Source organism: Pinus tabuliformis, chromosome 2_1 (genome assembly GCF_031772625.1).
Source record: "Pinus tabuliformis cultivar Carrire ecotype Pingquan chromosome 2_1, CPIR1, whole genome shotgun sequence".
NCBI classification, from domain to species: Eukaryota; Viridiplantae; Streptophyta; class Pinopsida; order Pinales; family Pinaceae; genus Pinus; species Pinus tabuliformis.
The window spans coordinates 801,068,634-801,094,849 of NC_142299.1; positions in this window are offsets into that span (position 1 = coordinate 801,068,634).

A 26,216-nucleotide genomic window follows, 5' to 3' on the forward strand; every position below is an offset into this window, starting at 1 on the left:
AATGCATCAGTTAACGTGTTTAATCGTCGTGGAATATGCTGATATGTAATGAAATCAAAATTCCTCTCTAACAATTTAACACGTAAATACAACCTTAAAATGCGATGGTCTCTGACGGAATATCGCCCATTGAGCTGGTGGACGACAAGTTGAGAGTCCAGGTTCACAACCAATGTACGAATACCGAGATTAATCGCCTCGGCCAGTAACTCAATCACAGCACTATATTCAGCGACATTGTTTGTGGTACAACCTAAACACACACCTTGAAGATCTATCAACTCACCATGAGGATCGTAGATCACCCACGCCGCAGAGGACAAGTTGTGGGTACTGCGGCAGGCACCATCAGCGAAACCAACGTAAGGTGCACCAAACATCTGCACAAGAAGCAAAAGACACAATAAGCGGCAATCACGCCTTCACACCAAGCCAAAAACATGAAAACACACACACAACACACCTGCTAAAACACACGTATGTACAAACCAAAGTGCATGGAATTCACGCATAGTACTTTTTCAAGTACAGCCTGTTTCGGGGCTTGTCCCGTTGCGCCACTGTGTGATCGTCCTAGATAATGTAGGCGTCGTCTCGGCCCATTGTGTAAAATAATCAATGGCACCGATGATATACCCATGCCCCCCGGCTGAGCGAGGGTTACAGGTCGTATAATCAATGCCCCGTTTAGCAAAAGGGTTGATCGTATCAACAGGGTGCAAGGGGGAACCAGAAACAAAGCGCTCAAGACAAGGAAGCAATTCCCGGTGGGCAGGGAGGAACGAGGAATGATGGTGATGATCAGACCAAGGAGGTTCCTCGAGAGACATGGTCTCGATAATGGCTTTGTCAGAAGGAAATATTTCCTTTAAAGGATCTGAAGAAGCGTCATCTCCAAGCCAAGGGGAATGAGCGTACAAGTCGGGAGCCCTACTCGAAGGAGCAGGTTCAGAAGGGGGAGCCGATGCGGAAACAATTTCGACGTAGTTGAGCTCTACAGGACTCAACGGCATCTCATCGCCCTAAGATTCTACCTAATTAGCAGGGGGAAGGACCCACGGATCAGAGCGAATGGAAATCATATTGATAGGAGCGACGTTAGGAGGTGGGAGTGAAAACACACCCATTAGGGTAGGATCTCTAAAAAGTCCAGCTCCCACACTCTCATATGGGGTAGAGGTATGCTCCACAAAAGGCACGTTGCCTTCAGAAGAGGAGGCAAAGAAGGACAGCTGGTCTATAGTGACAATCTTCCCCTGATGAGGGAAACGGATGACACAAAATAGAGATAAAGCCACGGCTCGCATGGCGTATGTCCAGCTACGTCCCAGAAGGAGGTTGTAGGTAAGATTAGCATCAACAACTTCAACTTCCACTTCGACCATCTTCCCTTCCAAAGAAATGGGCAAACGTTGGAGTATACCATAAGGGCGACACTCTCTCCCATCAAAGGCTTCCAAGGTCGTAGGAGACTGGCTCAGAGTCGGAGAACCAATAGCCTTCCAACAGGCAACAGACATGAAGCAAGTTGAAGCGCCTTCATCAATGACTATACGATGAATCATTTTGGAATTAATAATGACCTGTATGAGGAAGGTAATTTTGTGAAGCAGTGTCGGTATATGGCTTTCCAGGTCAAAAATAATCAGATCCAGGTCAGCCAGATCTATGCCACCGATGGTCGATAGCAAGGATTTCCTCTGAGAGGGGAAACTCTAGAGTACTTCTAAGGCGGACATAGCTGACGGAGCCTGGGCTAAGTCCTCAATGATGCTGTAATGCTGGGCAGTACGAGCATTAGGGTTGTAAGAAGATTTCCGGAGTACACCTTTCGGAGAGGGTCGAACAGGCGTCTTAGTGCTAGGTCTCTCGATATGGAGCGGGCTAGAACTGGACGGAGGAGTTCTAGAGGGAACCTCAGGCTCTTTCCCAGCAGGCGACAGATACTCTTTTTCCCGAGTACTGATGTGGACGGGAATCGTCCCAGCCATAAATACTTGAGAACCAAAGGAAGAAGAGGGTTGAGATGGATCAGCCACCATTTGCGTTTGTTGTGAGGGAAAAGGTTCTTTGAGCACAGCAGGAGTCCCGGGAGCACCTTTCAACAAACGACTAACTTCAGACCGCCTTGGGCAGTCTTTGGTATAGTGATCCTCGTCACAGATAAGACAAGGGTACTTGGGTTTGCGTTTGGTGCCTTCCTCGGGTGGAGGTTTAGGGGAATCCTACTTAGGTTGATCCGCTTTATTCTTTCCTTTTCCCTTCTTCTTTCCTTTTGAGGCTTTGTCCGCCGTGGTGGACTGGACGGCGTTAACCTCGGAAGTATTACCAGAATTGGATACAGCCTGAGAAGTATTTTCATTCAGAGCATTCGACTTTTGCTTCCCAGGGTTCGCGGAAGTTTTCTTTGAGGCCGGATTAATGGAACCAATGATACCATCAACAGATGGTGTTGGCGGGGCTTTGGAAGTTCCTGGTCTCGGGGCATCAGGCAAATAATCATATAACATACCAGACTAGGAGTAAACCAAGTCAAGGTACTGAGCGCGTGCAATAGCTTGCTCTTCAGTTACACATGCCCCCATAGCAATGTCCCGTGCTATCGAACCAACGAATGAAGTCGTGAACCAGTCGGTAAGAAGCTGATCGGGAATCCAAAACTTAATCAAACGACGACGCCGTCTCCATTCATGGATATGATCAGAGATATGCGTAGCCATTGTCTGTTTTAAGGATGTCAGGAGGTGTGTGCCCATTTCATATCAAATCGACAACTGAAAATGAGTTAAAAATGCCATAGCCAACTAAAAAGATCCGCGAGATAACTCAATATACCATTTAGCAGCAGAGCCAGTGAGAGTCCTTTAAAAAAGGCGGAGCCAGATTGAATCATCAAGCCATGAATTCAATGAACACCATAGATGATAAGTCATGATGTGAGCTTGGGGATCTTCTCCAGCTTTACCATCGAATTTGGGACAATCACCGGGAATCTTAGTTGGAACTGGTGGCCAATATGGATTATGAAGAATGGGATCATTGGTCAGTTTGGACACATCCGGTAATTCCAACGTCGCTAAAAAGGGTAATTGAGGGTTAAAGGACATCTGGGGCTGTGGGTAGGAAGGGGTACCAGAGTTCCAGCCAGCTAGCGGTTGCCCCCATTGATTTTGTCCGGACGGATTTGGCCCCGGAGGGTTTTGTCCGTAGGGATTTTGTCCATAGGGGTTATAGGATGGCTGACCTTGGATTTGCCCCCCAGCATTCCATTGATTACCAACTTGGCTTGCAGGAGCAACATAAGGTTGCTGGTAATTCTGATAAGGACTCACCTGCAGTTGTTGATAATTTTGATACGAGGCAAATTGAGTTTGCCCCTGGTATTGTTGGAAACCATAAGGGAGCTGGGCTCCAAACTGAGCCTGAGAGGTAGGCTGCATTTGATAGGCCGGTTGGGTTTGAGATCCAACCTGCATTTGAAGACCGGATTGGGTTTGGGCCCCAGCCTGGGGCTGAAAACTAGGTTGAGCTTGAGAAGCAACAATCATTTGAGTGCCCGGTTGAGCAGGCCCAGAAGGATGTCCTTGAGAAAACCGAGGCTGAGCCATCTGGCCAGAAGGTTGACCTAGTTGAGATTGAGATTGGCCCATCTGCCCAGAAGGTTGAGCTTGTTGGGTGTTGGGTTGTCCTTGCACAAATGAGGGTTGTCCTGATAGACCAAATGGCTAAGCGGACTGGACAGTTGGTTGACCTGATTGGATTTGAGGCTGAACGACCTGCCCAAATGCTTGACCATACTGGACAGTGGGTTGGCCTTGCTGAACGTAAGGTTGACCGACTTGCCCAGAAGGATAACCTTGCTGGACACCAGGTTGACCTTGTTGCATGTAAGGTTGTCCTGGATTACCAGAAGGTTGCGCAAAATAGGTAAAAGACGGACAACCAGAGGCCGAAGGTTGTCCCTGAAAGGGTTGTCCTTATGGGCCTCCAGGTTGCCTTGGATAAGACTGCCCGTAATACTGCTACCCTTGAGAGGTTTGCATGTAAGATGGTTTGCCTTGATTAGGTGGTCCTTGAAGATGTGCAGGCGATACTTGGCCACCGCCATAACGAGTGGGGGTCCAAGCAACGGATAACGGAACCGTGACCTCAACCGCAAGATTAGGTGGCAGAGGTCCATGGTAATATGAGCTCCTCTAGAATCATAATAATGAAACAGATTTTGAGGGTCCGCATTCTGAAGAGCATGAAAATATTCATCGTATGCCCCCCCTGGGATAGAACTAGAAGAAGGTGGGGCACCTAGTGTAGGGTCAACAACTCTGGGTACGGATGCCGATGGGCCACTATAAGCTGACCCTGAAGAAGGTCCAGCAATAGTGATCACAACTGAGGATGCAGTAACGTCACCGACAACGGGGGTTGAAGAAGCCACACAAACAGTTGGAATAGTCGGGACAGAAGTGACAGGCACATTGTGAATCTGAGGAATAAAGGACTCTGAGGTCGGAGTGATGGTGTGCGACCACATAGAACTCGTAGGGGGAGTCCTAGAAGACATAACATCCCTTAACGCCTTATAGCGTAAAGGCAATGTAACACCAAGAGGGGTGATACGAAAGGGTGGAGTTTCCGTTGAGGTGGGAATTCCACCACTCGTCGCAACGGACTCTTCACTTGTGACAGGGGATGTGTCCTCCATATCAGAAGAAGACATTGGGACAGAAACACCAGGAGGAGTAGGAGGGATATCTTCTTTGGAAGGCTCCCAAATGAGGTTCCAGTGAAGCTCGTAAGTCTCGTCATCTGGAGTGCGAAATTTAATCGGTTGGATACTCGGAATAATAGGGAGAGTATCACTCACAACCAGTACCTCGGGAGCAACAGAAGAAGGAGACCCTTGGTCACTTGGAACGGGAGACGGGATCGGTGATTCCGCCAGGATGACAACTTCAAAAGATCCTAGGGAAACTAACGAGAAAGGACCCTACTCAAGCTAACGCAAACAAGATCTAACCAGGTAAATGTGAATCGTGGCCGAATAAATTTTAAGACACGGGAACAAAACTTGACCTTTTCATCTTTAAAGAGTCGAGAAAAGGACAAAAGATGACTCTAGTCGCCTTTGAATATTTAATGAGCCTGAAGTGACAAGTGCTCAGATGGACCTTTTCTGTTAGGGAATCCGAAAAGGAACGAAAGTGACTACTTTGGAGAACTAGGCAAAAAAGTTTACCAGACAAATCCGTAAAACTGCATATACACCTTGGTAGTCATATGAAAACCAAGGACTTTCCGTACAGCAATCAATCTTCTCGAATGTTGTGTTCGGTGCGTTATGGCTTGTAAGGCGGCAGACATGGCTTCCTATGGATAAAGGATGATAACCTAGTGGGGTCTCCCCATATACTCGATGGTACGTGGGAGCACAATTCCGTACTAGACCACTATTGAGTCACAAAAGGAGGAATCACCCAACCTTGAGTGGAAACAAAAGTGACTAGGTTTAACGACACCGGAGCACATCTCTAGCCTAGACCTCTAAATGTGTACGTTATGTTCCAATGCGTTGTTAGATTTATTCAGTTCATTTTAAAGTTGATCTTGGATTATGTTTCAGTTTTTAGGCCTTACTGTATGTATATAACAAAACCTAGGATGTAGCTAGAATGAATGAAATATCCTTTTTCTTCGATGAACACCTACCTATGGGAAGGTAGAGAGATCATTCCCAAACCAAGAAAACCAAGGCAACAAACAGTCACTCAATGCAAGCAGACATCAATTCTTAAAGTGCACGGCTACTACTAATGAGAGATCTAATCATTCGCTTTCCAATATGCAACTTGAAATGCAAATTTACTTTCACTTTCGCATGCTAAATGAAATGCAATCTTTTTTATTTTGATGCCTTTAATTTAAAAGAAACCAATAAGCAACAAACAAATGTGAAAAAATGGTTGATCCAAACAATTGTAATCTATGTCCGGGTAGTGAAGAGAAATCGAAACAATGCCAAGATTGGTCCAATAACAATCACTAAACAATCAACCAAAAGTAAGAAAAGGGGAAGGCTCAATCAAACCAACAACAAGCAGCAAACGAATCTTTGCAAACAGGCAACCAAGTGAAATTGATCCAAAAGACTTGAAACAATGAAACTAGGTCAGAAAGCAAGAAAAACAAGATTCATTTAACAAAGCTCACAAGAAAGTGCCTCAACCTCTAAACAGTGAAAAGAAAGTCATCAACAAGTGAGAACAGCAAGGGACTAGCAAGACTGATGGATTCAGGAGGCAGAATTGAAAAAATTCAATCCTACAGCAATCAGCGCGGGAAATACACTGGCAATAAAGCGCTGATAAAGAACAATACGCAGCAACAAAGCGATGTCAGCGCAAAAATACACGACTTTTCCGCAATGGTCCAATTTACAGAACCGTCGTGACTGTTAAGCGTAATAATGCGATGAACAGGATACTACAAAAGGCGTGACGCGATGACAGCGCAACTGTTAAATTAAAAGCCATGATGATGTTCAAAACACTAACAGGCGAACAAAAAACTCCCAAACCAAAAACAATCAATCTTTAAGAAAATAAGGACATTTCCCAAATTAGGCCAGGAAACTCAGAAAACAGGTAACTAATCCCCAAAACTTCAAAAGAGACCAAAACAAAAACTCAAGGCAAGAGTAAACAAGAAAAGAACAAAGGCCAGCTCCCCAGCGGAGTCGCCAATTTGTGATGCAGGAAAGTGTTCCCTCTGCGGACAGAGGCAACCCCTCTAGCCCTAGAGTGGGTCTAGTCACAAACAAGGACAAATCAACAATAGCTTTCCTTAAATAGTTCAAGTTGGAGGCCTACCTCAACCGGTGGTCGATGGAGTTTCGTTGCACTGCTCCAGCTTTTGTTTCCTTCTCCTAATGAGTAATCAACTTGAAACAAAGCAAAGGAAATACAACAAAGCACATAACCGGATACAACAAATGATCTATTTACCCACAAAGTCAAGAAGTCATGAGCTATCTAGTACATTACATACAAGACATAGGAAAACATCATTGATTGCATTGATTATGAAATAGAGTAAGCTTACAACCAAAGTCTTGATGTCGCAAGCCTTCTCAGGAGGGTCCAGCTAGCATGTTCCTCAAGCATTCACTCTTGAAGATGGATCTCCCAATACACAAGTCTCTCTCACTCACAAGTTTTACACAAGATCAAAGGCACTTCACAACCTTCCTCAAGCTCTCAACAAACCCACACTTGTCACACTCACACCAGTTATCTAGCAAACTCACAATACTATCAGCAACACTCCAAAGACTAAGAATTCCAAAAACTCAAAAACTCTCAGCACATAGCAATGGTGAGAGTTTAAATAGGAGAAGGAGTCTCCATGAAAGGTGGGAGGATGAGCTTATCTCCAAGGAAGGTAGCACAAATGATGGAACATCCATTCCAGAGAAAGGAAGGCAACATAAACAACGCCAACAAGCAGGTCTGGATTCATCTGGAAGGCCGACTGTTGGAACAAATTCGCCCAATCTGGATCATTGGGGGCACATAACTGGTCTGCCGCGCTGACATCGCTATTGAATAACGTAGCTAGTCATGTCATCGCGGGGAACTACAGGCGACAGTTGCGCTGGCACATGAAATTCGACCATCACGGGAATCACGTGTACTTCCACAATGGCAGTGCTTCTGGACTATTTTAGAGCGCTCATCAGCGCATTTATTTGGCCAATAGACGCGATGAGGCAGAAACTTTTGGAAAAGTGGGTCATTTGGCAACATCAGAGAGCATGAGCATGTATGACTTGGACACATGACATAGTAGGAAGACTGGAGTGAAGACAGTGACAAATTACTATGTAACAATGCCCTAAAGGAACAAGGTCAGCTGATTACATCATCTCCTAGAAGTTCTCCACAGAAAACTGCTCAGAAATGGTCAAAACTGTACCATACAGGTTGCTCAGTGCTAAGGGTGCGATGCATCTCACCTACCCAGTGTCAAAGGTGCGATGCATACTGGAAAGCCCTTTTGTAGGGTGTGATGGGAAAGAATGGGCAAATGGCAGAGATAGTTTGCGAGATGGATGATCATGGAATCTTCCAGAAACTTCTCCTGTGACACTTGCCTCTCTGAATTCACCCAGGGATGAGTAAGAGATCATCAATCTCAAAGTTGAATCAAGAACTATCAGAGAGAAGACACTAATCAAAATCCCAGAAGCTGACTCACCTCCCTGCAATCATCTATATATGGATCCCTCATCCCAGAGATCCAGAGGCTGGAATTTTGTATCTTGTAAGGAAGTGTTGTTGGTTTCCTGGTGGAATATCATAGTGTTGGGTGATCTAAGATTTTCATGAGGTGAAGAAGGGCTTTCATGCTGGGAGGATGATGTTGGGTCAGATCAATGGGTTGTAATCCTCTCTTCTAATATTTACATCAATAAAGCTATTCAAGTTTTCCTCCACATTCTTGTATGTCTGATAGTATATGCATTTGTGTGGTCAATATATATCTGGTCCTATATTGTTTATGATTGTAGATCTCTGCACTTTGAAGGTATTATGCTGCTTTGACTTTACAGGTACTCTTTGAAGCGAAGTGGTCAAGGGAGAAGCGGCAAAGACCTGTCGGTGAGGAGAAGGAACAAGCAAAGAACTGAGCGAAAGATCGAGGTTGGTATTCTTTGATCCTCTCCTATCTACTTCTCATAAAGGAAAACGAAAGTAACTTTAATCTATTTGTTTCTAAGATAGCTACCCATCTTAGTGGGACTAACAGCTCTACATAGACACTAGATTTCCCGATAACAAAATGGCGACTCCACTGGGGAGCGAATAGATTGTTTGCTTGTCTATATTTGTTTGTTTTATAAACTTACAGACGGAGCCTGAAGTCAAGCCAGCTAGCCTTCGAACTGCATTTTCTATGCAAGTGCAAAGTAGATCAATGCTGCTTCAGTCTATCTCTGGGTTTTTTTTATAAACTAAATAATCGATTTGTAAACATCCTAATTGCCCTGGTGGTGGCTCTAGTAACCTCATTAGATCAGCCCCTATGATTTCTATTTACTGACTATCATTAACTCGGCCTAAATCCCTTAACTAAGCTGCAAACTGTGACCAAAAACTAAGTTGAAGTCTCATCCCTGGACCATCGCACTTTCTCCTCTTGGGAATTTGGATGCATTGCACCTCCCGTGTGCAGTAGGTGCGTTGCATCGCACTTTCCCTATGTTGCAGGTGCGCTGATCAGATAAGACCTCTTCTACTTCCAGATTTTGGTTTCTTTGTTCACTCTCTTCAGCTTTATTCAGGAGTTTTACTGTCTGTGATCAGTATACCACTATGGAAACTCCCTTCCTTTGCATGATTCCACCTCCATAAGTACAAAGAATTGTGAATGTTTTTATGTATTGTGCGCCATTTACAGTTCTCTTTTACAAAAAAAGTAGCGTAATCAAACTGTCGTCTTTTGATTTGGAAGTGTCGCAAGTATCGTTTTCAGTCAAAGAAAAGAATCCTATCATTCTTGATGGTCGATTATATAGTTACTCTTGTATTTAATTTGAATTAGTGCTTTTTCAAGTGTCAAAAGCAGTTTTCAAGTCAAAATCGCAAAGTGTCGTCATTATCTTCCTTTCGTGTTTTGAAGAAAAATTGTTAGTACTGTCGCTTTGAAAAGATAATTCAAATTTGTACTTAGCATTCTTCTTGTCATTCACACATTAAGAAGGCTGAAAACAAATACATGCATGTGCATTTGCATTTAAACTGCTTGTTGATTTAGGACAGTGCATCTAGTGTGTGCTCTCTGCTCTATGTTGAAAGAATCTCATTTCTCTTTCCTTAGTAGCTAGGATTTTCATTGCAAGAAGAAGATCAAATGATTGTTTATCATCTTAGATTGAATTTTAGGAATTGTATATCTACATCACGTGGTGAACCTGAAAGGAAAACTTCTTAAGAAAGATCAACTATAAAATAAATTCAATGAACATAGAAATGCTTTGGAACCTAATGCACAACATCTGGAAGTCTAGGCTAGAGACGTATTCTGGCGTCGTAAAGCCTGGTAACTATCGCTTTCATCGTAGGTTGGGTGATTCCTCCTCTTTGAGATGACAAGTGCCAGTACGGACTTGTGCTCCCACGTACCATTGAGTATATATCGGGAGACCACAATAGGCTATATCCTTTATCCATAGGAAGCCGTGTCTGCTGCCCTGTCGATTGCAATGCACTGGACACAGCATTCGGGAAGATTGACTGCCGTATCGTAAAAAGTATTCTGCAGTTTTCCGATTGGTTTGGTAATCCCTCTGTCTAGATTTCCAGAGTAGTCTCTTTCATTCCTTTTTAGAATCCTTAAAGGAAAAGGTCCATCTGAGCACTTGTCACTTCAGGCTCATCAAAAATTGAAGGCGACTAGAGTCATCTTTTGTTTTTTCTCGACTCTTAAAAATTGAAAAAGCAAGTTGTGTCAAAGCGTCTAAAATTCATTTAATTTGGAATCATTTTCCCCTTTATTTTTAGTTGATCGAGTAATCCGCAATCGTGGAGGAAAGTCAATCGAAACCCCGTCGTTCGCGGAGACTTACGAGTCAACCATCTTTGTCTCTGGAAACAAAACTATTCTGAACAAAGCGAACTCGTTTAACCGGATCAAAGTCCCCTGGTTTGGTTGGAACAAGTGTTCTGACACCCTCAAAGACTCCGGTTACTCCAAACATTTCTGGTATCCCTGCCTCTATAGAAGAAGTTCCACAGCCACAAGAGGATAGTAGAACTGATCCTAGTGTGACAATAAACACTTCTATTCCTGAACCAGCTCCATCTATAGCTAATTCGGAAGGTGTTATTCCCCAAACATCTGTCGCTGTAGAATCTATACCTTCTTCAGCACCAGAAATATTTTACAGACCTGACGGTCTACCTCTTCCACCTGGATTGATTGCTATAGAAGAGATTGTGGAGGATCCTCCATCTAGTACTCCATCGCATTTTGGAGTTGGGATCACCCTATATCCTTCTTCGTCAAAAATTAGTCTCCCGTCATCGGAAGTTCCTATAGAATCACTAGGAAATCTTTTGGATAGACTAGATATGTCTGAACAACCGTCGACATCTAGGACTGTGTCATCTGACACAGCAGCGGTAGAACTTCCTGCTATTACTCCAACAATGTTCGCCGACGTACCGTCTATCCCAACTAGCTCTCAATCACTGGATGGAATCCATCCAGGGGTTGTTTCGACAGTATGGTCTGTTCCCGTTTGTTCGTCCGGAATAATATCTGGAATCTCTTATGTTGAGTCTCAGCAAATTGATCCTTCACAGTGTCAATTTGGGCAGTCCAGTCCTCAAAGGCAAATCATTCCTTTGAGCACTGGATTACCACCATATGGGGGGCAATATACCCTTTCATTGTCTCCTCCAAGAGAACAAACATATGAGAGTTCACAACAGAATTCAGGTTATGCTAGAATTACATCTAGCGGTTGGGTGCCGATACTACCTCAACAACCAAGAGTTGTATACTCAATGCAACAAAGTCTACCTATGTCAAATATCCCCACTACGCCAGCTATTGTGACTGTGTCGCAAGTACAAGCGTTGCCTGTTGTATCCCAACCTCAAGCTTCTCAGGTCGTAATACAACAGCCTCTTGTCTCTACGACGCCACCACAATCGTCGATTAGTGTCTCCTTAACTAGAGTGACCCAGGCTCAAACAGGTACCATCACCTCTCATCTTGGTCAAATAGCCAGTATTGGACAATAGCAAATGGTTGCACAACCATGGCTGGTGCAATATCAACAACCGCAATTCCAACAAGTTTACCAAGGATCTGAGCACCAAATCTTTACAAGTAATGTGCAGCCGTATATTCAAAACGGTCAACATCAACCATTTCATAGTGGTTATGCCCATCAACCTTACCAAAGTTATCAGCATCAAATGCACTATGCTGGTATGCAAAGACCCACTACTCAGGCAATCCCATCTTATCCTGGGTATGCTTTGCCGAACCTGAATCGACAGTTGCCCTTCGTGGCAACTTTAGAGTTACCAAATCTAAATCGGCTGACAAGCGATCCAATTGCTTACACCCCTTGGTGGCCAACAATTCCACATAAACTTTTGTCGAATATTCCTAAATTTAATGGAAATACGGGTGAAGACCCGTCGAATCATGTGATGACCTTTCATCTGTGGTGTTCATCTGACACTCTAAATGATGATTCGATTAGGCTTCGCCTTTTTCAGCGAACGTTAACTGGTCCGGCAGCAAAATGGTATATCGAATTGCCTAGAGCTTCATTTGATAACTTCAGCACCCTAGCCACAACCTTTTTGACCCATTTTCAGTTACCATAAGGTACGAAACAGGAATAGAGCTTCTTACCAATTTCAAACAGAAAATGGCCACTCACATATCTGATCATATTCATGAGTGGCGACGTCGCCGTAGAATGGTAAAAACATATGTTCCTGATTAGCTGCTAGTTGAATGGTTTATTAAGTCATTATTACCTTCTATTACGGAAGATGTGGCAAATGGAGGAGTCGTCACTGAAGAGCAAGTCATTTCTCATGCGCAATATCTAGACTTGATATATACTCAGTCTAGCACGCTCTATGATAAAATCCTTGATGCTCCTAGACCGGAATTCTCTGTTCCTCCCCCTCCTAAATCAAGCAAAGACTCTCATGCCGGCGATGGCGTGATAGGTGCGACTAGCATGAAAACCATAAAAGCTACATCAAAGAAGGCTCGTACGGTTTCAAGTCAAAATGCAAATGAGGAACTTCTCGCCTCAGAGGTAAATGCCATGTCGACTGACAAAGGAAAAGAACCAAAGCAACCATGGGGCAAGAAAAAAAGAAAGGGAAGAAGAAAAAACAGGAGGAGTCGTCTCCTGAAAAATCTTTTGCAAACCCTTCTGGAGATAGGAAACCAAGTCATCCATGCTTCATATGTGATGAGGATCATTGGATGAAAGATTGTCCACATAAAGCCGAGCTTAGAAAATTCTTTAAGAATTCAAAAACCTCGGCGATATTGACTGATCCATTTCTGAATCCAGGAACAAATCTGGTTGCTAGTGACAATGCTTCCCTGTCCCAAGTGCTAATGTTGTCTGTTTCGAAGCAGCAAAATGATGCTTTGATATCGACAAGGAATAAAGATTACGGGAATCCACAGCTGTCGAACAACAAGGCTAATGATCAACCTAGTAATTCGACAACAACTTCGACCGGAGTTATGCCACCCATCATTCCTGAACTAACGATAAAGCTACCGAAGGGAGTAGTACACAAATCGACATTTAATCCTCATGCTAGAGCAGCACAACATTATAATATAGTGGAGGATCTGGCCCAATCGCCGTCCGCTATGTCGACACTTGAGGTAATGTAAAATTGCCCCTCCCAAAAGCAGGCTTTATTATCAGCAATAGGTGGGATTGACCCAACGGATTCCAATCTTGTGGCCTTTAATCATAAAGGATATGACCCTCAGTTACCAGCTTAACTAGATTTCCTTATTCAAGTGAAAGCCCTCAACAAAACTGTTCATTGAACAATTATTGATGAGGGGGCATCTACATGTATTATGTCGATGAGTTGCTGGAAAAATTTAGGATCTCCACCCTTTTCGCGATCTTCGACGACATTAAAAGCATTTGATGGATGAACATACACCCCATATGGGATTTTAAGTAACTTGCAAGTCGAACTGGGGGCAAAACAGTAGAAATTGATGTTGAAGTGATCGACAGAAACCTCGATTACAACATCCTACTGGGAAGGCCCTGGATATATGCTATGGCTGCCGTTGTGTCGACCTACTTTAGGAAGATTGCATTTCCCTTCCAAGGAAGTATTACAATCATCGACCAGCAAACATTTCTCCCCAACAGTTCACAAGTTACGAGAAACATTTTGATGATCCATGGAAGCCCTCATTTGCTTCAAAATATCGGAGTAGGCCTACTAAAAGACCCTATATTAATGGGGACTTTTTCCCTACCGCCTCCAATCAATCTAGCGGAAGTGGCAATAGTGGGAACCTGTAATATGATATCTTCTATTCAAAAGATGTCCGAAAATGATATTAGCATGGATCATCTACAGGTATTACCTCCAAGCCCAATAGAAATATTGTAGCAATCAATGTTTTCGGCATGGGAGGCAAACCCAAATCAACGCTCATTAAGTGTTTGGATAGATAGGTCTAAGGAATATGACACCCCTTCAGATCCTTGGTCGGAAGTACATTCTACAGACGAAGGAATTGTTCAGTCAATGATGATTGACGGGGCACCATGGGAGGATTACCACCATCGTTCCCATCTTCCGGATTACAAGGAAGATAGTTCCAGTGACCTTCATCATCCCTCAGTTTTTTATTTTCTATCAAATACTGTAAACACGGTGGATTCCGAATGAAACTTGTCCAATATTTAAGAGACTATCGCCATAAATATCTCGACCAAAACAAATGTTGTAGAGAATATTCATGTCGGAAAATCTTATTCTTCTTCAGAACTAGAAATATATTACGCTCTTTTTCACGAGTTCAGAGAAGTCTTTGCTTGGTCGTATGATGAAATGCCAGGCATTGACTCGAGCATAGTTGAACACGAAATTAAGATGTATCCAGATGTCAAACCGATACGACAACGGCTACGGCAGGTGCACCCCAAGAAAGCCACTGCCATCAAGGCAGAAGTTGAAAAACTTCTCCATGCTGGTTTTATTTACCTGGTTCCTCTAACTGATTGGGTATCGAATATTGTTCCTGTAATGAAAAAACAAGGAACGATAAGAGTGTGTGTCAATTATAGGGATGTAAATCAAGCTTGTCCGAAAGACAACTACCCTACACCCTTCATTGACCAGATAATTGATGAATGCGCTGCATGTGAAATCTTTTCATTTATGGATGGATTTTCCGGGTATAATCAAATTAACATCCGCCCACACGACCAGTCAAAGACTGCATTTATTTGTCCGTGGGGCACATTCGCATATTGCAACCTACCGTTTGGTTTAAAGAACGCAGGGGCAACATTTCAAAGGGCAATGAATTATTCCCTCCATGACATAAAGAACATCGTTCAATCATATCTCGATGATCTTCCGGCTCATTCGTGAAAGTGGACCGATCATCCGCAGCATTTGAGAGCGATATTTCTATGATGCTGACACTACAAGATACGACTCAATCCACACAAATGTGTTTTTTGTGTCAGTTCTGGTCATTTAATTGGCTTTGTGGTCTCAAAGGACAGGATTCATCTTGACCCATGTAAGGTTTAGGTAATCATTGATTTGCCTCCACCTTCAAATTTGCTTCATATTCAGAAACTCCAAGGGAAAGCAAAATTTCTGAGGAGGTTCATTCCAAATAACGCCGAACTTGCTACAGGTTATACACGTCTATTGAAAAAAGAAGTAGCCTTCATCTGGGATCAGGTCGTGCAAGCTTCCTTTGATGCTTTAAAGGAATCCCTAATAAAAGCATCATTAATGTATGCTCCTGATTATCAAAAAGACTTTAACCTGTATCTGGCTGCAGCGGATACGACCATCGCAATGGTTTTAGTTCAAGAAGACAATGGAATTGAGCATCCTATATATTATTTGAGTAGAAACTTAAATGATACAGAAAGCAAATACTCCTACGTTGAAAAGCTAGCTCTCGCAACTGTTCAAGCGATACAGAGATTTCGACACTATGTCCTCTTTCAAAAAACTACCATTTTGTCAGATTGCAACCCCATGACTTATATATTGTCGCGACAGTTGCTGGGGGGAAAATATTCAAAATGGATAGCAATTTTACAAGAGTTTGATCTGGAATTCATAAAATCCAAATCGAAGAAAGCCCTGGTTTTCACGGAGTTACTATGCGATCTCCCATCGTCGTCCAACGATGCAACATCAGAAGAAGTGATCGTGGACGAATCTTTGTTTCTGATATCTTCAAGCAATCGTGGTATGGAGACATAATAATCTATCTCCAAACCCAAACATATAGGTCTAATACCTCCCGCTCATAACAATGACGCATTCGATACCAAGCAAAAGACTACATGATCATCGGTGATACGCTTTACCGTCGTGGTGTCGATACAGTTCTGCGGAGGTGCCTCACCCACGAGGAGGCCGAAAAAGTCCTGAATGATTTCCATTCAGGTGCGTGTGGGGGGCATCAATCTGGTTATGCTATGGCACAAAAGATTTTACAAGCAGGATACTTCTGGCCAACAATGTTCAAAGATTGCATAACCACAGTCAGAAGTTGCCATGCATGTCAAATCTTCGATCGCAAAACCAGAATACCACCCACACCTCTGCAACCAGTAGTTACTATTGGGCCATTCGCCAAATGGGGCATAGATTTCATGACATGTAACCCCACCTCGGCCGAGGGGCATGGGTATATCATAGTCGTAGTAGACTATTTTACCAAATGGGCCGAGGCGATGCCTACATTAAACAACAGCGGCGAAACAGCTGCCCTCTTCTTTTCAATCATGTAGTCTCCAGATTCAGTGTTCCACAGGCCATAGTTACATATCATGGATCACATTTTCGCAATCACATGATGATCGAGTTGGCTGCCAAATTAGGACTGTCCCACGACAGCTCTACTCCGTATTATCCACAAGCTAACGGACAAGTTGGGGTAATCAACAAGGTCCTGAAGTGCATGTTGCAAAGGATGATCGAAGTCCATAAATGGAGTTAGCACCTGATCCTGTACTCGGCCTTGTGGGCATACCAGATGTCAGTGAGGAATGCAACCAGGTTTACACCCTTTCAACTGGTGTATGGCCTGGAAGCGATCTTACCAATTCAGTGTGAAATCTTGTCCCTCAAGCTCGTAGTCGACCTTCTCCCGGAACTTCAAAAGAGGAGGCTCTTTTCTTGGAACTAATCCGATTGGATGAAACCCATCATGATGCCGCTTTGGCTAACGAAACCCATAAGAAACGAGTCAAGGCGCATTTCAACAAGAATGTCAAACCCCATGTCTTCTCTGAAGATGACCTGGTCTTACTTTACGACCAGGAGTCCAATAAGTTGGGATTAGGTAAGTTCAAGTCTTTATGGATGGGCCCCTATATTGTCAAGCATGTACTAGCAAAATGAGCCTACGAGTTAGTGGATTATGATGGGATTCCACTGGCACAACCCCGCAACGGGTTGTACCTTAAGCGTTACTATGCTTAGCTCAGTATAGTAACCCCTATGCTTTTGTTACATTTTTGTTTTCGCTAAGGGTATTTGTTTTGGTTAGGTAATCCACTTTTTCATGTGTTGCAGATGTCGAACCTATTGGAATCATTTGTTGGATATGCCGACAGAGCAAGTCGTAGTTCGCAGAACCTATCTTCTGCGGCCTGGGCCATCTTTGATCCAAGCGGTGAGTTAGTAAGTTTCAAAGGGGTATGTATTGGTCGGTCAACGAACAACATCGCTGAATACAGCGCGTTGATAGAACTCCTCTCTGATGCCATTACGCATGGCATACGCCAACTGGTCATCAGGCTAGACTCACAACTCGTCATTCTACAACTCACCAGTATCTACTCCGTACGGAATCCAGCTATCTATCGCATGTTCCTAAGGGTCAAGATTTTGGAAAGGCAGTTTGATTCTATTCAATATCAGTTTATTTCCAGAAACTTAAACACATTAACAGAATCATTGGAAAATTATGTGTTAGATAGACATTTGCAACATTTATAAAAGAAGCATTTCATCAATATTTGCATCAAGATCATGTAACTTAACCAAAATAAAGCTCCGAAAATCAAATATATATATATATATATATATATATATATATAACTGTTTATGGTTCGTACATAATGTTCTGCGATCAAGACAAAATCGGTCAAATGACCCAAAACTCAAAATGCTAGGGGGCACCCTAATCTAATGATGCCGGTGATAGCAAGTCACCGCCTGTGCAATCATGCGTAAAAGCCTAGTCCATCGACATGGCACACCAATAGTATGTCACTGCAGCCTCAAAGGCAACTCGTCAGTTCTCACATCCGGGATACCAAGAGTGAGACCCTTGACCTGCTCCTGTAATGCTGCAAGAGTCTCGACCACATCCAGGTCATGAAGGATAGCCCTCCTATAGCCTCTCCTGCTAGAGCGGTAGCTGGTACTCTCAGGCATACTGCTGGTCACACTAGTCCGATATCTGCATGAGCACAAGAGATTTTTATTAGCCTTGATAGAAGAAAACATAAGAACATTATAAAAACAATAAACAGGGTTATGGTCAAAGAATTTACCTATAGCACCCCACTGCTCACTAGCTGGCAGCACCAAATCCAGGTCACCTCGAAAATCCATACCAGCATATGGACACTCGGCATAAACCATTTCCTAACAGTTAAACCACTCAAAGAAGGTATCAGAGAAAGAAACCTGGGACCGACCAGCATGTCGGACCATGAGGTCAACCCATCTCTACATCCGTGGCTCAGTCGGTGGAGGTAAACCAAGTGAAATGTACTGCGGCTGCATCAGTGGGATATTTTCCAAGGTGAAAGCGGTCAAAATAGAACCATAGCTAAAATTCTTGGATCTTCCACTTTTTACCTTGGTCAATTGTTCTTTCATCACAGGGAGTACTGTGTCACACCAGTTGAACACCTTTGGTTCGAGGCATTCCAAGGCGTACTGCATATAGGTCCTGTTAGCCACGTGAAGAGCCACACTACCAGCCAGTCTAGCAAAAGTGAACAGAATGGTCCTCAAGGACCAATCAATGACATCTCGGATGTTGATCTTGCTGTCCCTACTCGGCTAAGATCCCTCTCTGCAGTACCAATGAATGTAATCTCTCACGGATTCGCCCCCACGGGCGGAACCTGATAATGAGAGAGGGGCACCATGCCTCGATAAACCGGTCAAAAAATAGATGTCCACGGCAGTCAAGGGGATGGATTTGCCTCTGATCTGGAACACCTGGTTGGTAGGATCCCATGCATTGAGGAAATATTGCAACAAGTTGATTTGTTGCCTCATGCTAGAGATGCAGAAAAACTTGAGCAGGCCACAGTTCCGCAGTGCAGTTACCGTACCCAGATCATGTAAAACAACCATGTCCTTTTCTTCATGCTCGTGTTCTCGCCATGTAACAACCATTTTTCTCTGATGAATCTCTGCAAAACAAACAAGAGAAGAGTCAGGGACCTGATTTGGCAAAAAACAGGCAAAAATTCCATGAGAAAACAGTGCAAAAGTTTCCCTTCTTGTGCCCATCGCACCCCAGCAGTGTACTGGGTGAGATGCATACTAACTGGCCAATGGCCAGGCCAGTATGCATCGCACCTTTCGATATAGGAAGAGTGCGATGGGGCTAGGGAAAAATTTTCAAACCCCAGGGGCTCAAAAAAATAGGGAAACATGCTCAGAATTCAAAAAGGAAGGAATGCAACTGAAGAGCTCAGGTTTAGCTCTTACCTGGTCCAGAAGGCACCGAGAATTGTCCACACAATCTCCTAGAATCAGCAGTGAAAATCAAGGGGGGAAGGCACCTCCAAAGCTCCAACAAACCAAAGTTCAAATGAAATAGTAAAATGAGGGGTAAAAACCACTTTTAAATTACTTTTCATGTAATTCGAGTAAGGTATTAGTGTTTTAACTCATTTTTCAAGCATGTATTGTTCATTTCTAATCGGTTTAATGAAGCAATTGAACAGGCAGTACGACCGTCGAAAGAACAAAGTGTTAGCGGTGAAATCAAATAATCGATGACCATTATCACAAGCAGTTTTTATGTGAAGTTCAAGCTCGTTAAAAATTAAACCTAAGCAATGAGCAAATGTTTCCCCCCAGAGTTTAAGCTCATTAAAAAATGAACCAATTTCCAGTAAATAACCATTGTGAATGCATTATCATCAACTCTTGAGCCTTGGTCGTGTTCTCATCATCACCTCCACTCTGTTTTAGCCGATCATACGCCTCCATTTGATTGTTTACCCTTTTGAGGAACATCTACGACGAGTGATCTTGTTAGCCATCCTTGTGACACTGTCGTGATTGGAAAATTCCAAACCTTACCTGGAATTAGCTGCTACCTGAAAATATCACTCGTTCCTCAAGAAACGAGTCTCCTTTAACCTCTTTTCGTCTGACTCGTAAAATATGAAAAGATTGTCGAGCATTTGGCCTCTCCAACTCGTTAAAGCTACTGAGAGTGCTATCCCTCCTCTAGATTTTAATCTTTTTGGACCTGAGGGATTATTACACAGAAAGATCGAGCGCTTGTCTTGTTCGGCTCGTTAAAACTATCGAAAATTCATCCCTTTCGTATTATTTTATACTTTTTTGGACTTAAGGGATTACATGATGAAAAAGGATCACTGGTGTTTCCTTTCTGTCCCTTTTCAGACTCTCTAAAATTGGAAAAGGACCGAGTTGTCTTTGCCGTTAAACTCGTTAAAACCAATAGCGACAAACTTGTCCATGTAGACAAGAACGAGTTTCAATGTCACTAGGCTCGTTAAAACATAGCAACGGGTTTGCCCGAAGGAAAAATTATAGAACAAGCATATGTTATCCTCCTCAAGCTTGATAAAAATAAAGAGGTACTAGTCAGTAATGACTGGGGAAAAATTGGGAAAGAAAACTTGAAGAAACTTTATTGGTAGCGAGTCGCTCTTGAACATGACACTTTCACTCCATCACCATGATTGAGTCAGGTTGGGTTATTCCATTCACCGGTCATATTAACATTGGTCCACCATAACATCCATCTTTAGGGTTAACGCTACCAATCCATTTCAGTGTTGCTGATATGTTCAAGAGAAGTCGATCAGAGAATTCACCAACCCATCTTGTGTCTCATCTGCTACAATACCTTTACGCTTCATTCTTTCATGACCGCCACCCTGAACCCTATATCATCAGATCGTTTTCACATCCAAAAGTCATTTTCTCCGTTCTGTGTCGTAGATGTGGGATTCATTAAGGCCCTCCTACGACGGGTCACTTCTTGTTGACATCATCTCATTATCCAAGAAGTCGACCTAGGAACAACCCTTTCAGTACTTTGAACCTTGCATGCCTCAATGGAAAGTTTCTCACTTTCGGCGACAAGTTTACATCAATGGCCTTCGACTGAGATATTTTGCATGGTGTTCGATGCCAAGTCCCATTTTCACACCACGCGAATTGTACTGTCATACCTTGAGGGTCATCATCATTATCGGTGATTCCTCTCATGCCTGTTAACAGCTTACATCATTGGCTGGTAATCAGGCGATGTATTTCCATGTTCGACTCCAGAACATTTTTCACATCGATCGACTTGTACTTCAGGCGAAGATTCGATGAGTTTGAAGACCCCGAATCTAGTTTCATCCATCCGGGCTACGATATATTCAGGAAAATAAAGACATCAAATGTACATCATTGCTGCACAGATGATCATCCGAATCAAAGGATGATGGCTCTATCAGAATCATCAGTCTGCCACACAGACGGTTGTCTGTCCTATGTACATGAAAATGAATTTATAACTTGAGCATGGGAATGCCCGCCTCAGCTAGATCATGAAAATTTTATGAATATAATGTATTGTATTGTATCTTATTACAGGTCGCCTTCCAGTTCGAAAAACCTCGAATCCTCATGATAAAGCATTCCACCTGACATCAAAAGATTAACAACCTCATGCTTTAGGGAGCAACTGTTATAGACATTTTTGGGCACTACAACCCCAATCATATATGTCCATAAACCAAGGACTTCTGAGTCCCTAAAAGTGTTGTTTCATGCCCTAAAGAAACAAGGTCAGCTGATTACATCATCTCCCAGAAGTTCTCCACATAAAACTGCTCAGAACTGGTCAAAACTGGACCATAATGGTTGCTCAGTGCTAAGGGTGTGATGCATCTCACCTGCCCAGTGTAAAAGGTGTGATGCATACTGGAAATCCCTTCTGTAGGGTGTGATGGGTGAGAATGGAAAAATGGCAGAGATAGTTTGCGAGGTGGATGATCATGGAATCTTCCAGAAACTTCTCCTGTGACACTTGCCTCTCTAAATTCGCCCAAGGATGAGTAAGAGATCATCTATCTCCAAGTGGAATCAAGAACTATCAAAGAGAATACACTAATCAAAATCCCAAAAGCTGACTCACCTCCCTGCAATCATCTATATATGGATCCCTCATCCCAGAGATCCAGAGGCTGGAATTTTGTATCTTGTAAGGAAGTGTTGTTGGTTTCCTAGTGGAATATCATAGTGTTGGGTGATCTAAGCTTTTCATGAGGTGAAGAAAGGCTTTCATGCTGGGAGGATGATGCTGGCTCAGATCAATGGGTTGTAATCCTCTCTTCTAATCTTTACATCAATAATGCTATTCAAGTTTTCCTCCACATTCTTGTATGTCTGATAGTATATGCATTTGTGTGGTCAATATATATCTGGTCCTATATTGTTTATGATTGTAGATCTCTGCACTTTGAAGGTATTGTGTTGCTTTGATTTTAATGGTACTCTTTGAAGTGGAGTGGTCAAGGGAGAAGCGGAAAAGACCTGTCGGTGAGAAGAAGGAACAGGCAAAGAACCGAGTGAAAGATCGAGGTTGGTATTCTTTGATCCTCTTTTATCTACTTCTCATAAAGGAAAACGAAAGTAACTTTAATCTGTTTGTTTCTAAGATAGCTACCCGTCTTAGTGGGACTAGCAGCTCTGCATAAACACTAGATTTCCCGATAACACACCTGCATCATCCATATTGCTTACAAAAATCAGATTTCTGGCTAATGTAGGAATATGTAGAACACCTGGAAGCGTTCTAACCCTTCCACCTTGCAACTTCAACTTTACTTTTCCGCGACCAATGATTCTAGCCTTCCTGTCATCCCCTAAGAAGACATCACAACCATCATATTTCTCATACTCACAGAACCACACTCTATGGGGAGTGAAGTGAAAGGATGCACCTGAGTCAATCAACCATGCCTCATGATCTACATGTGTACTTGAAGAAGCAAAGTACACATCCCCACCTTCATCTGAGGTGGTTTTCGCCTCTGCAGAAGGAGCCTCATCAGATCCCTTTCCTTTGTTAGGAGCTTTAGATTTATAGTCCCTTCTAAAGTGGCCTTCCTTTCCACATTTCCAGCACACCACCTTTACAGGTTTTCCTGGAGATTTAGATATCCCTCTAAATTTAGATCTCCCACTCGATGACTTATTTTTGTTTTTGTTCTGGGACCGTCCTCATACAAACAAGGCATCACCATTCTGGCTCTCCATATTTTTCCGTCTCATCTCCTCCGTCAGCAAGGATGATACTATTTCATCAAAATGCAAGGCAGTTGCATTGCTACTTATTGCAATAACCAGACTATCCCACGAATTTGGTAGAGAACACAAAAAACTGATGCACTTATCTTCATCTGAAATTTTAATATCAACAGATGCTAACTGACTTACCATAGTATTAAATGCATTCAGATGTTATGTCACTAAGTCTACATCTTTCATCCTTAGGTTATACAGCTTTTTTCGTAGGAAGGGTTTATTCACCAAAGACTTAGATTGGTATAAAGTCCCTAACTTGTCCCACAAAGCCTTCGTTGTAGCTTCCCCTGATACATTCAGCAATAATGAATCTGAGATACACAATCGTATTGTGCTTTTTGCCTTCCGATCCAACTTCTTCCATTCTTCATCGAACACTCCCGTTGGTTTAGTACCTGGATCTACCGTGATCCATTGATCTTTATCCACCAACAGATCCTCCATCTTGAGTTTCCACAACTCAAAACTCTGACCATTAAATTTCTCGATCTCTATCTTTCCACTGCTCACCATCTTCTTTCACCACCAGAATCAATCTCGCAAATCTCCCACTAAACAGGGTCTACCGCAGACCCGAGCAAAACCCCTCAGCAACAAAGGCGTCCCCTTGAAGCCAAAACTGCTCTAATACCAAATGTAGGTTTTAACCCTATACAGAAATTAGCTGCATATGAATTCTAAAACACATATAATAAACAATAGCGAGAGCATAACACATATACACAGAGATTTTCCCCTGGATCCCAAAACCGGGACTACTAGCTTGATTTTTCATTATGTTCCTTTCAATGTAATAATACATATTTATACATGCCGAAGCATCCAATACCATGGACTGAAAAATCATCGCATCCAATACCATGGACCGAAAACCATCGCATCCAAAAAACATGTGCAAAAATCATGCACAAAACCATAGGTGGGTCCGCCCAACCTAACATAGTGTCCAAAACCAAAAATTTTCGGGGCGCTGCCTCGGACCCCATAAAGTGGGGTTACGGGTGCCCTTCAAACCCCCTGTTAACTACGTGGAAAGAATATAACACAACCCAACAGGCCCTGTGTATGTTGAATCTTTAAATTTTTTTAATGTCTTATCAATTGCATGTAATCGATAGTCCTTATATTCTCACGAGTATGTTGTTATCTCTATGTTATATATAATGTGTCCATATATGTGATCGAATGCAACCCGTTTAATACTTTCTCGACTCCATGCTGAACCCTTCTCCCTTTTGGTCGTAGCACGCCTCGGGTGAGACTCCTTGCCCTTTGGGGTAAGGTGAAAATGTCGGCGCTATCCTAGACTACAGCGGACTATTGTTGGCCTCCTATGCCCAAACCCAAGCTCTTCCCGCTGATGACTCTTACGAGCCAACAAATGGTTCCGTTGCCAGGACCGGAAGGTACGAGAACTGGTTCAGACTATGGTATCAAGGATATTTAAGAGGGAGATCAAGGATTGGTGGAACCATAGAGTAGATCAGTTTGTAGCAAAGTAGGCTACCCGTAGAAGTCAACCGATCAGCAAGGTAAGCAAGGAAATTTTATATGTTGACGGCACTAATGATCAGTATGAAATTTTCTGGTGTAAGTTCCCAAAGGACTTGTACAATTGGTTAAGAAGGCTGAAGGGACAGACTCAGCCAGGTGGATCGGTGATAGCTCGCCGAAGTTGGACTCCGTCGGATGTTGCCCTGCTGCAACAGTTGGATAATGATCTGACTAGAGCAGACGACTTTTGGGTAAGGACTGCGGTGGAGGCATACGTAGTTGAGTTTGTCGTGGAGAGATATCAGTCTTTCTCAAAAGCAGAAGTTGTGTTCAACTTGGGACTGAGAGGTGAGTTGATGAGGGAAGTACTTACGTGGATTAAGATGTTTATGGTGGAAGAAGGACTGCTGTCTTCACCCACTGTGGGGATGGCAGTGTAAATCCCCAGTATTAGGGGAAGACGTAGAGGGGGGAATGCTACCAGTTGAGGGATAGATAGGTTGCTAAAGGGATGGATGTCAAAGAAATGAAGAAATCAAGAGATGTCATGGCACAAAGAAGGGCACTACTAGTAGATAAGTGGCAGGCGAGAGTGATTCAGACTCTGGGAAAGAAGCAGATGGGGCCCCACCAAGTAGGAGCGGTGAAGGGAAAGCCCCGAGTCGAAGAGGAAGGAGAAGAAGGTGTTGGGCAAAGCAAGAGTGGTGAAGGAAGATGGAGGAGCCAGGGAAATGAGGACGAACCTTCACAGCAGGTTGCAGAAGTCGTATCGCAAGTACATGTTGCAATAGAGGAATCGCAAGAAAAGAGGCTGCATGGGCATGAAGAAGGAAGCAAAGAGGATACGGGCGATGTGATGAGGAGATTATTCAGTGAAGAGGAAACATTCGTTAAGAGTCAACAGCAATACCCTGAGACATAGGTAGTGTTTCCCTTGATCTTCCCTTGGTACTTTATCACAATCCAAAGGAATTTATTATTAGCTTAGCCAAGGCAGTGAGGGTATATAGTGCGCAAGAGAAATACCAAATAAATTTCAGCATCGGGAGTAGCACAGGAACTAGTAGTATTAGAAATTTAGGACTACAGGGATCCAAACAGCCAGGGAGCAAAGGGTTCGTGCTGATAGCTCCTACCCAAATCAGTATGGTGGGATCTTTTACCAGATATCTAGAATTTGTGGGGAGAGGAAACGAGGATGTAGAGAAGCACTGGTATCTCTAGGAAGCTATTTGGAGGACTGTTGTGGGGAAAAGTATCCGACTCGGAATGACCCTATCCCTACTCTAAGGGTGACAGTCCTTAGCAACAACTGAAAGTAAAGCTTTGATATTTTCC